The sequence below is a fragment of the Triticum dicoccoides genome, chromosome 5A (assembly GCF_002162155.2).
Source record: "Triticum dicoccoides isolate Atlit2015 ecotype Zavitan chromosome 5A, WEW_v2.0, whole genome shotgun sequence".
In the NCBI taxonomy this organism is placed as follows: Eukaryota; Viridiplantae; Streptophyta; class Magnoliopsida; order Poales; family Poaceae; genus Triticum; species Triticum dicoccoides.
The window spans coordinates 27,098,956-27,108,427 of NC_041388.1; the positions used below are offsets into that span (position 1 = coordinate 27,098,956).

Below are 9,472 nucleotides of genomic sequence, written 5' to 3' on the forward strand. Positions count from 1 at the left end.
TAGACGGAGCGTAAAACACACTCGTTGCAAATAAAAAAAAAGGGTAAAACGCGTGTTTGCTATCCAGTTTGTAGCAAGATTGGGAGTAGAATTGAACTTGTTGATGCACGCGTAATTATGTGAGCTGCCTAAAGGTCTAGAGACTATGCTTATAGTTCTGTAAAATTATTCTTGGTTGATTTAGATTCTTTGGCACGGGTGTCTTCTTTGAGTTAAACCTGCAGTTTCCTACGACCGACACATACGGGTTATTGAACTATTGTGTGCATGTGTGGGTGAATCTTTGAGCCTAAGCAAGTCCTTGATGTAACCAGTTGACTTTGTGACCAATCTAGGTAATGGAACGAAACATTGTTGGCTTGAATTTGTATGCAGATTTGAAGTTACCTTTCTTTCTTATACATTTATCCTAGTATGCTTCTTCTATATAGCTTGCTTTGGTCAGAAATGTGTGCACCTTACATACAAATGCAATAATTGACTATCGTCGGTCACCATGTGATCACCACGACCCCGCACCCAATCTCCCGCCGCATCTGACAACCGCAGGCACTCTCGCATGGTTGTTTCCTATGACACTGACGAGGCGCTGCATGTCGCCAACCCCTACCCAAGGAGCCGATGGCCACCGCTGCCTGCCTCGATGAGATGCCAGCCGTCACCACTCGCCCTTCCACACATGAGGAGGGGAAAGGCGACACCCCCAAAGCAATTTTGCCGCACGAGACGGAGTTGTGCGGCACAACCACCACCAGCACCATGCATGAGAAGGCGAGTGGCGATGTTTTGCCGCTGCCAACTCCGCACCATTCTTTCCCCTCCAACGGCAAAGTGTCGAAGGTGCTTATAATTATAATACTGACAATAATGAAAATAATAATAATAATAGTAGTAATAATAATATAATGTATGGGGTTATTTAAATGCTTGCAATTTTAAATGATGGAAAATGGTTCATGTGTATGCTGAAAAATGTTTAATATTTTTGCTAAAAAAGATTAGCATATTTTTTGGTATTGTTCTTAATATTTTACTATATAATTATAGATTTAATATGTAATCCTGGTTGTGTTGAAATTTGAAATACACAGATATAAAAACCACATGTATAAATTTCTTTCTGACAAACAATCATAAACTTATGTCAATTTGGCATCCTTATGATGTTGAACTGTCACTATTTTTTAAAATTGGCTTTTCTTCACACTAATCATTTCTTCATGAAAAGATGACAATGTAACTCATGTCTGTTAAAATAGTAATGATACTGTACATATCAATGGTCTTCTCCTCTATGTAACTATATATGGTGATCAAACATGGGTCTCAATGGATAATAAAACAACCACAAAAGTTATACCAAACTGGCAAAAGAGATGTTAATTGCAGTCTGCAGTATTTTCATATGTACTTCTCTTGTAGTTTTTTTTCTTTCTAAAGATTCTGTAGGGAAGGACCTGACAGTCAATCTGTTGATCGATACAATAAACATGAGAAATACTACTTATGCACAGTGCCTACACCAGCTAGCCGTTGCACGGAGCAACACGATGATCAAAGAATCCGCGAATAAGCTGGTAGCGGACGGACTTTTAGGCTCTTCCACGTTGTGCTCGCCGGTGCACCCGCCAGGCAGCTGGCCGCCCTCCCTCAATTCTGCCGGCAGATTAGCACATGGATGCATCAGCCGGCAATACAACTGCCCATCAAAGAACAAAAGATAATTAGCACAAAACTGGGATTAAGAAAAAATGAAACTTGACATAAACGCATGATCTAAAGCTGCAATTGGAAAGCAAATGATGTTAGCTCAGATATAGGGTATAGCAAATGCAGTTTCTGTGCGAATTTATACACCAACAATATAACCACAATTGCAGTACAGAAAAAGGGAACACTTGATTTGATTTACTCCCTACGTCCCTATAGCTTTCATCCCCACCTTGCTTTCCGTTGGTTCGATTATGAAATCCCCTAGCTCGAAGGAATGTTGGAATGTTCCAGGTCTGTAATCTATGTTCATTTTCATTAGTATTTGGTCATCAAATCCATGAACATAACTTCATTTTTTTAAGCTCAGTTCTTAATTTTGTATTGCTTTAAATACTTCAAAGAGTAGATATTTTTCATAAGTACATTAATTCAGGTACAAACCTTTTTAGGGGAGTACAAAATTACTTTGATCACATCACTTAATAGCAAAAGGGTTTCACTCTATTTCGAGCAGAAGAGAAATACTATGTGCAGAATGTGATCAAAGCATTGATACCGGTCATCACTATAGGATACCATTTTGAATCTCCAAAAAAATTAATCTCTACTCCCCATTCATAATAATTTGGATGAAATTTGTTGCATCTCTGAAAAAAAAAATGAAGATAAATTGGGCAGGGGTGATTAAAAACTCACCGCAATATTGTAGAACATAGTGGGTGCGGCTGGGCACTGCGGCGGTGAGAGTAGAGGGATAAGGAGGGGCGGCTCTCAGTCGGGGGCGCATGCCTTAGTTGTCCTGGAGACAGTGGGCAAGTTCGCAGAGCACATCGACTTATTAGAGCACATGCACAGAACCACCTCGAAATCGAGGTTGTGTTCCCATTGCAAGTACAGCGGCTCCAGGTGCTCGCCGACCACCACCACCACAAGCAATGCCACGATGCCGCTCCAACTACCAAGGCAATAGGATCAGACCTGCGAAACACATAACGCTCATCAACACTTTATCTTCATCATGGATAAAGCCTCTCACTGAATTATATATAAACTGAAATCACATAATGATGACAACTGTCAGCATGACCTTGAGCGCCATAGATCGCACATAGAAAGATGCAAAAGCCTCAAGATATCTAAAAATATCCGAAGAAGAAAAAAAACATGACCTGCAATAACCTAAAAGATACATCATTGTTGTCTATCATGGGCCTTCAACTTTTGTATTCCTTAGTTGATATTCTCATCCATTTGTGTTTGGTGAGGTATATATAACTATCCGTAAGGTCGTCCACGGTGCAAAGAATATCAATAACAGAATTAAGAAAGACAAATGAATAAACCAAGCTTGGGCTACACCACTCACAACATCGTCTAAGATTCTGAACTTGATTCACACATCAATACTGTAAACTAAAAGGAGACAAAAATGTAGGTAAAGGAAACACATACAACTTAATAAACAGACCACATCAATCTTTACTGATGCTTGGGAAGGATTAGGATCTGTCACCACCAGCGTCGAGGCGGCCGTGATTACTGATTACCTTGGCGAGGTATGGGCCGATGGCCTTATGCGAATCACTCGAAATATATTATGAGAGGAATCCTAGTGTATAGAGGTGGTGGACACTGTCCCTGCAGCCTGCTCCATACATAATCTGTACAATAATTCGCCCAGCTAGCCTCCTCGAGCAAATTGACTAATTACCAAATATTATGGTAGCGGTGTTGAGGCGAGCGTGGATGGAGGAGAAACAATTATCAATATGCCATGCGGTACACCGTACAATTACAAAAAAAGATTAAAGAGGAGGTGGTCAGCTACCTAGCACGACAGCAGCGATGATGTCTTTCCTGGTGGACAATCGCGGCGATCCCGCGCAAGGGAGGCCGGCGATCTTCGAGGATGAATGGCGACCTTCGCAGGAGACGACGCCATGGAGGGTAGCGGGATCAGGGGAGCAAAGGACTGACGGACGGTGAAGACGATGGGCAGCGGCGGATCTCGGCCAAGACCAGCGCCATGCCCCATCTAGCTCCGGCTGCAGTCAAAGAGGACTGTCGAGTCCAGATCGGGGCCACCCCAGCTATGATCTGCACGAGCGAACGCCGCCGCCCCCACCTCGCTGCCGCAACACCGCACCTGCCCACCGCACGGCTGCGTCGTAGTGGTCGACCGCATGGCTGGGTGAGGACCCTATCTGTGCCGCTCCTCCTTCCTCACTGGAACATGGCGTAGGATGCAATTCTGGACAAGGTGGGGGCTTGGTCTTCGGCGGCGGCAGGCGGCCACCTCGAGCCCCTTCCGTCGTGGCCGCACGAGCGCAGATCCACGAGACGCTTCCTTGATGAGCACGCGCGCGTCGTGGAACCTTGATGATCTGCAGCAGATCCGGCGATGGAGAGAAGGGTGGGGGTGGTGGAGGTGGCTGAGCGGGGGGCAGAGGAGGAGATGAGAGGGCCGGGAGTGCATCGCGTGAAGAGGGGGGAGAGAGCGGTCGGGAGGGGTAGATCCAGGGAGGAGGTGCAAAGACGAAAAAAATCGTACGACGGTGGGATGGTGGGAGGCGCGAAATCGTAGGATAGTGGGATGGTGGGGAAAAAAACCAAATGAAGATGGAAGGTTGAGACGAAAAAAATCGGATAAAATGAAGACTATCAAGTTGTATATTAGGAGTAGAGATTTTTCTTAAATCGGTTATTTGTTTTCTAATTAATATGATTGAGCGATTTAAGATAAGGTTAATTAATTTAGATTTAATCTTTAAATATTGATCGTGATTGATTCTTTTCACGTCAAGACATTACTAATTAATTTACGCGAGCATGGAAAGTTGATCCGTTCAGATTTATTCCGTTGTGTGAGAGGGTGACGCGAAAATAAACCAATAGGGTGAGGGGAGGGGACGAAAATAAACCATGGAGACTATTCACCAACTCAGACATTAGGAGTAGAGATGTGTTATATTGACCCCGCGCTACTGCTACTTTTTTTTGACGGGAAGGCCTTCACGGCTAGCTTTATTAACCAATCACACTTATATCGTTTGATAGGGATTTAACAATAAACTCAGGGGGTGCACCTACCCACACAGAGGGAAAATTCGTACTTCCTCAACTAGCTAGCTCATGAGCAACTACATTTGACTCTCGATTACAATGCTCAATAGTTACCTTCCCGAACTCACGAAGCAAGAATCTACATTCTTCTAAAACTAGGGCTGCCACCATAGCATGACCTTCGTTCATCCATAGGGCATCAACCACCGCAATATTATCCATTCTCAGCATCACATTGTTGCATCCTAGGCTTTGGAGAAACTTTAGGCCTTCGAACAAAGCTGCAGCTTCCGCCGAGACGACATCCGGGATTTGCATGAGATAAGCTATAGATGCCCCGATAAATTGCCCGCGACTGTCTCTCACTATTGCTCCACACTCGCTTGTATGATCTTCAACATGAAACGATGCATCAACATTTAGTACCTGTTGGCTGGACAAAACAACAGGCCACTTGTTCAGTCGAGGTCTCTCCTTCGGTTTCCCTGCTGCCCGGACAAAATTTAGGCTTAGAGCCTGGATTGACATTGTTGTTTGTTCCGGCGAGGGAACAGTTTCTCCACGCACAAATTGTCTCCGTTGCCACCAGATGAACCAGCTGGTTCCTGCAATAATCTTCGGTAGTTCAATTGGGTCTGAGTACATGCGCTGATGAGCTTCATCACATAGGAGAAAATCTATTATCGCAGCTCCAAAGCGGTCTCTGCGCATGGCGTCCCTGATAATATTGCCAACGCCCAAGGCTTCCCAAACAGCTAGAGCACGTGGACATGAAAAAAGTACATGGCGTATATCTTCCGCGTCCAGCTTGCAGATAGGACATTGAGAGTTCGTACCAACATGCCGATTAGTTAGAACGCTGAAGCAAGGTAGCACATTGTGTAAGCACCTCCAAATAAAGATCTTAATTTTTCCTGGTAGTTTGAGCTTCCAGACCTTCTTCCATACTGGATGTGGCCTAGAACCAGATCGGTAGCTCCCCAGCAAATCTTCCTGAGCATAAGTCTCCTCCCACTTTTTGTAATATGCTGAGCGAACCGAGAAAATGCCGTTCTTACTTAAGTGTCATGCAATGTAATCCTCTGTATGTTGCCGAAACAAAGGAATTTGCAGTATCCGATCAGCATCTATAGGCCAGAAAGTGTTCCTTCTCAGTTGTTCATCCCACTCGCCCGAGGAGGGATCGATGAGGTCACTAACCTTAGTGAGCAATTGGTTCCCGCGGACAGTAACAATTTTCCTTGATGCACTACTGGGAATCCAACAATCACTCCATATGTCTATCTTTGCACCATCTCCAACTCTCCAAATGCACCCTTTTTTGAACGTTTGTATTCCTTCCCAAATACTTGCCACACAAAGGATGAACCCTATTCAATTCGCAGTTCAAAATATCCCCAGAATTATAGTATATGGCCCTTCAAACTCTTGCACAAAGTGAGTCATAATTCTCAATGAGTCTCCAGCATTGTTTGGCCAGCACATGGCCATATTAAAACTATGAATGTCCCGGAAACCCATACCACCCCTTTCCTTTGGCACACACATCTTCCACCAAGTGAACCAATGCATCCTTTTATGGTTTTCTTCGTCACCCCAACAATATTGCGACATTGCATCAGTGATCCCCTTGCAAAAAATTTCGGGAATTTAAATACACTCATCGCATATGTTGGGATGGCTTGGGCCACCGCTTTAATCAAAGCCTCTTTCCCACCAAAGGAAAGTGTTCTCTCCTTCCATCCGTTCACCAACATCTTAATCCTCTCTATCAGATGTTTAAAACATGTTACCTTTGTTACGACATATCTCTCTCAAGGTAGTTTTGGTGATTGATGACAACATGTTTGTGGACTAATCTTGTGCTTTGAATAATTCACAGATTCTCCCCTGGCACGAGACGCCTTCTTCCCCTCGGAATGTATTTCAAGACGATGTAGCTCTTTCGTTTCTTTCTCGGTGGACTAGTTGCGTAGAGGGCACCGTACTATCAAGAGGGGGTCCGCTGGGGTTTTGCATGGGTGGAATCATCACGTACATATCAGCTTCTCACCCTCCGAGCATTTCCTTTCCATTGAAGAGATCTCTCCTCTCTTCCTTGTCCTGTCTGGGTCCCTGCGGTAGTACCTCGCCACCCAGCGGTAGTACCGCTGAGGAGCCACAAGCGGCAGTACCGCTCCACAGTGGTAGTACCGCCCGTGGCTCCACAGCAGCAGTACCGCTGGGGGCCTGGCACCTCCGCCTTGTCCTCAACATCTTTGAGAGATTCCTTCTCTCTCTCTCGCGCGCGCCCCAGCGGTAGTACCGCACTGCCTGCGGTACTACGGCCGAAGGGTCACAAGCGGCAGTACCGCTCCACAGCGGTACTACCGCCCTTGACCCCACTGCCGTAGTACCGCTGGGCAGTCTGGCTCCTACCGCCTCGATTCGAGAGGTCTTTTTCTCGTGTCGGGTTTTGCGGGAGTAGTCACGATTGTAGTGGCGGTAGTACCATTCCAGGTGCGGTAGTACCGCCCTACCACCGTGGTAGTACCGCATTTGGGTCCGTTCCCTACTAGTCTCCTTAGCGCGGCAGTACCGCTGGCTGGCGCGGCAGTGCCGTTGTCCTGGCGGTAGTACCACCCCCTCTCAGCGGTAGTACCGCCCTGTGCGGGGCTGGTTGGTGGAGGGCAACGGGATTGTTGCCCCCACTATAAAAGGGGTCCCCTTCTTCCTTCTCACCTACCTCTTCCCCCAAGTTCCATTTATTGCTCAAGCTCCATTAAATACTCCAAGTTCCATTTTCGCCCGATCTATCTCTCTAGCCAATCAAACTTGTTGATTTGCTCGGGAGTGGTTGAGAAGGCCCTGATCTACACTTCCACCAAGGGATTTTCAATTCCCCCACTCATCCCTAGCGGATCTTGTTACTCTTGGGTGTTTGAGCACCCTAGACGGTTGAGGTCACCTCGGAGCCCTATTCCATTGTGGTGAAGCTTCGTGGTCTTGTTGGGAGCCTCCGATTAAGTTGTGGAGATTGCCCCAACCTTGTTTGTAAAGGTTCGGTCGCCGCCTTCAAGGGCACCAATAGTGGAATCACGGCATCTCGCATTGTGTGAGGGCGTGAGGAGAATACGGTGGCCCTAGTGGCTTCTTGGGAAGCATTGTGCCTCCACACCGCTCCAACGGAGACGTACTTCCCCTCAAAAGGAAGGAACTTCGGTAACACATCCTCGTCTTCACCGGATCCACTCTTGGTTATCTCTTACCTTTACTTATGCAAGCTCTTTAGTGTTTCTTCCCTTGCTTGCTTGTATGCTTGTTGTTATTGCATCATATAGGTTGCTCACCTAGTTGCACATCTAGACAACCTACTTTGATGCAAAGTTTAATTTGGTAAAGAAAGGCTAAAAATTGGTAGTTGCCTATTCACCCCCCCTCTAGTCAACCATATCGATCCTTTCAATTGATATCAGAGCCTCGTCTCTTTATTAAGGACTTTACCGTCCAAAGAGTATCGTTGATACCGTAGACGGTGTGGAGGAACACTCCTGTGTGAATCCGATCTCGTCTACGGGAGATGGGGGAACTTTGGTCTCTCTGTTGGAAATATGCCCTAGAGGCAATAATAAATAAGTTATTATTATATTTCTTTGTTCATGATAATAGCCTTTTATTCATGCTATAACTGTATTATCCGGAAATCGTAATACACGTGTGAATACATAGATCACAATGTGTCCCTAGTGAGCCTCTAGTTGACTAGCTCGTTGTGATCAACAGATAGTCATGGTTTCCTGGCTATGGACATTGGATGTCGTTGATAACGGGATCACATCATTAGGAGAATGATGTGATGGACAAGACCCAATCCTAAGCATAGCACAAAGATCGTGTAGTTCGTTTGCTAGAGCTTTGCCAATGTCAAGTATCTCTTCCTTTGACCATGAGAGCGTGTAACTCCTGGATACCGTAGGAGTGCTTTGGGTGTATCAAACGTCACAACGTAACTGGGTGACTATAAAGGTGCACTACAGGTATCTCCGAAAGTATCTATTGTTTTATGCGGATCGAGACTGGGATTTGTCACTCCGTGTAAACGGAGAGGTATCTCTGGGCCCACTCGGTAGGACATCATCATATGCGCAATGTGACCAAGGAGTTGATTACGGGATGATGTGTTACGGAACGAGTAAAGTGACTTGCCGGTAACGAGATTGAACAAGGTATTGGATACCGACGATCGAATCTCGGGCAAGTAACATACCGCTAGACAAAGGGAATTGTATACGGGATCGACTGAGTCCTTGACATCGTGGTTCATCCGATGAGATCATCGTGGAACATGTGGGAGCCAACATGGGTATCCAGATCCCGCTGTTGGTTATTGACCGGAGAACGTCTCGGTCATGTCTACATGTCTCCCGAACCCGTAGGGTCTACACACTTAAGGTTCGATGACGCTAGGTTTATAAAGGAAGTTTGTATGTGGTTACCGAATGTTGTTCGGAGTCCCGGATGAGATCCCGGACGTCACGAGGAGTTCCGGAATGGTCCGGAGGTAAAGATTTATATATGGGAAGTCCTATTTTGGCCACCGGAAAATGTTCAGGTTTTTTTGGTATTGTACCGGGAAGGTTCTAGAAGGTTCCGGAGTGGGGCCCACCTGCATGGGGGACCCACATGAACGTGGGTAGTGGGGGCAAGGCCCCACACC

At 45.9% G+C, this 9,472-nt stretch overlaps 1 long non-coding RNA gene across 1 annotated transcript; it reads right to left on the bottom strand.

Annotated features, from left to right (window-relative positions):
- Positions 1 to 1,318: 1,318 nt before the first annotated feature.
- Positions 1,319 to 3,790, bottom strand: LOC119296858. The gene is made up of 3 exons (XR_005145416.1): positions 3,542 to 3,790; positions 2,410 to 2,691; positions 1,319 to 1,699 (listed from the first exon to the last, which is right to left on the bottom strand). It is a non-coding gene; the product is annotated as an uncharacterized LOC119296858 (long non-coding RNA).
- Between the last annotated feature and the right edge of the window lie 5,682 nt (positions 3,791 to 9,472).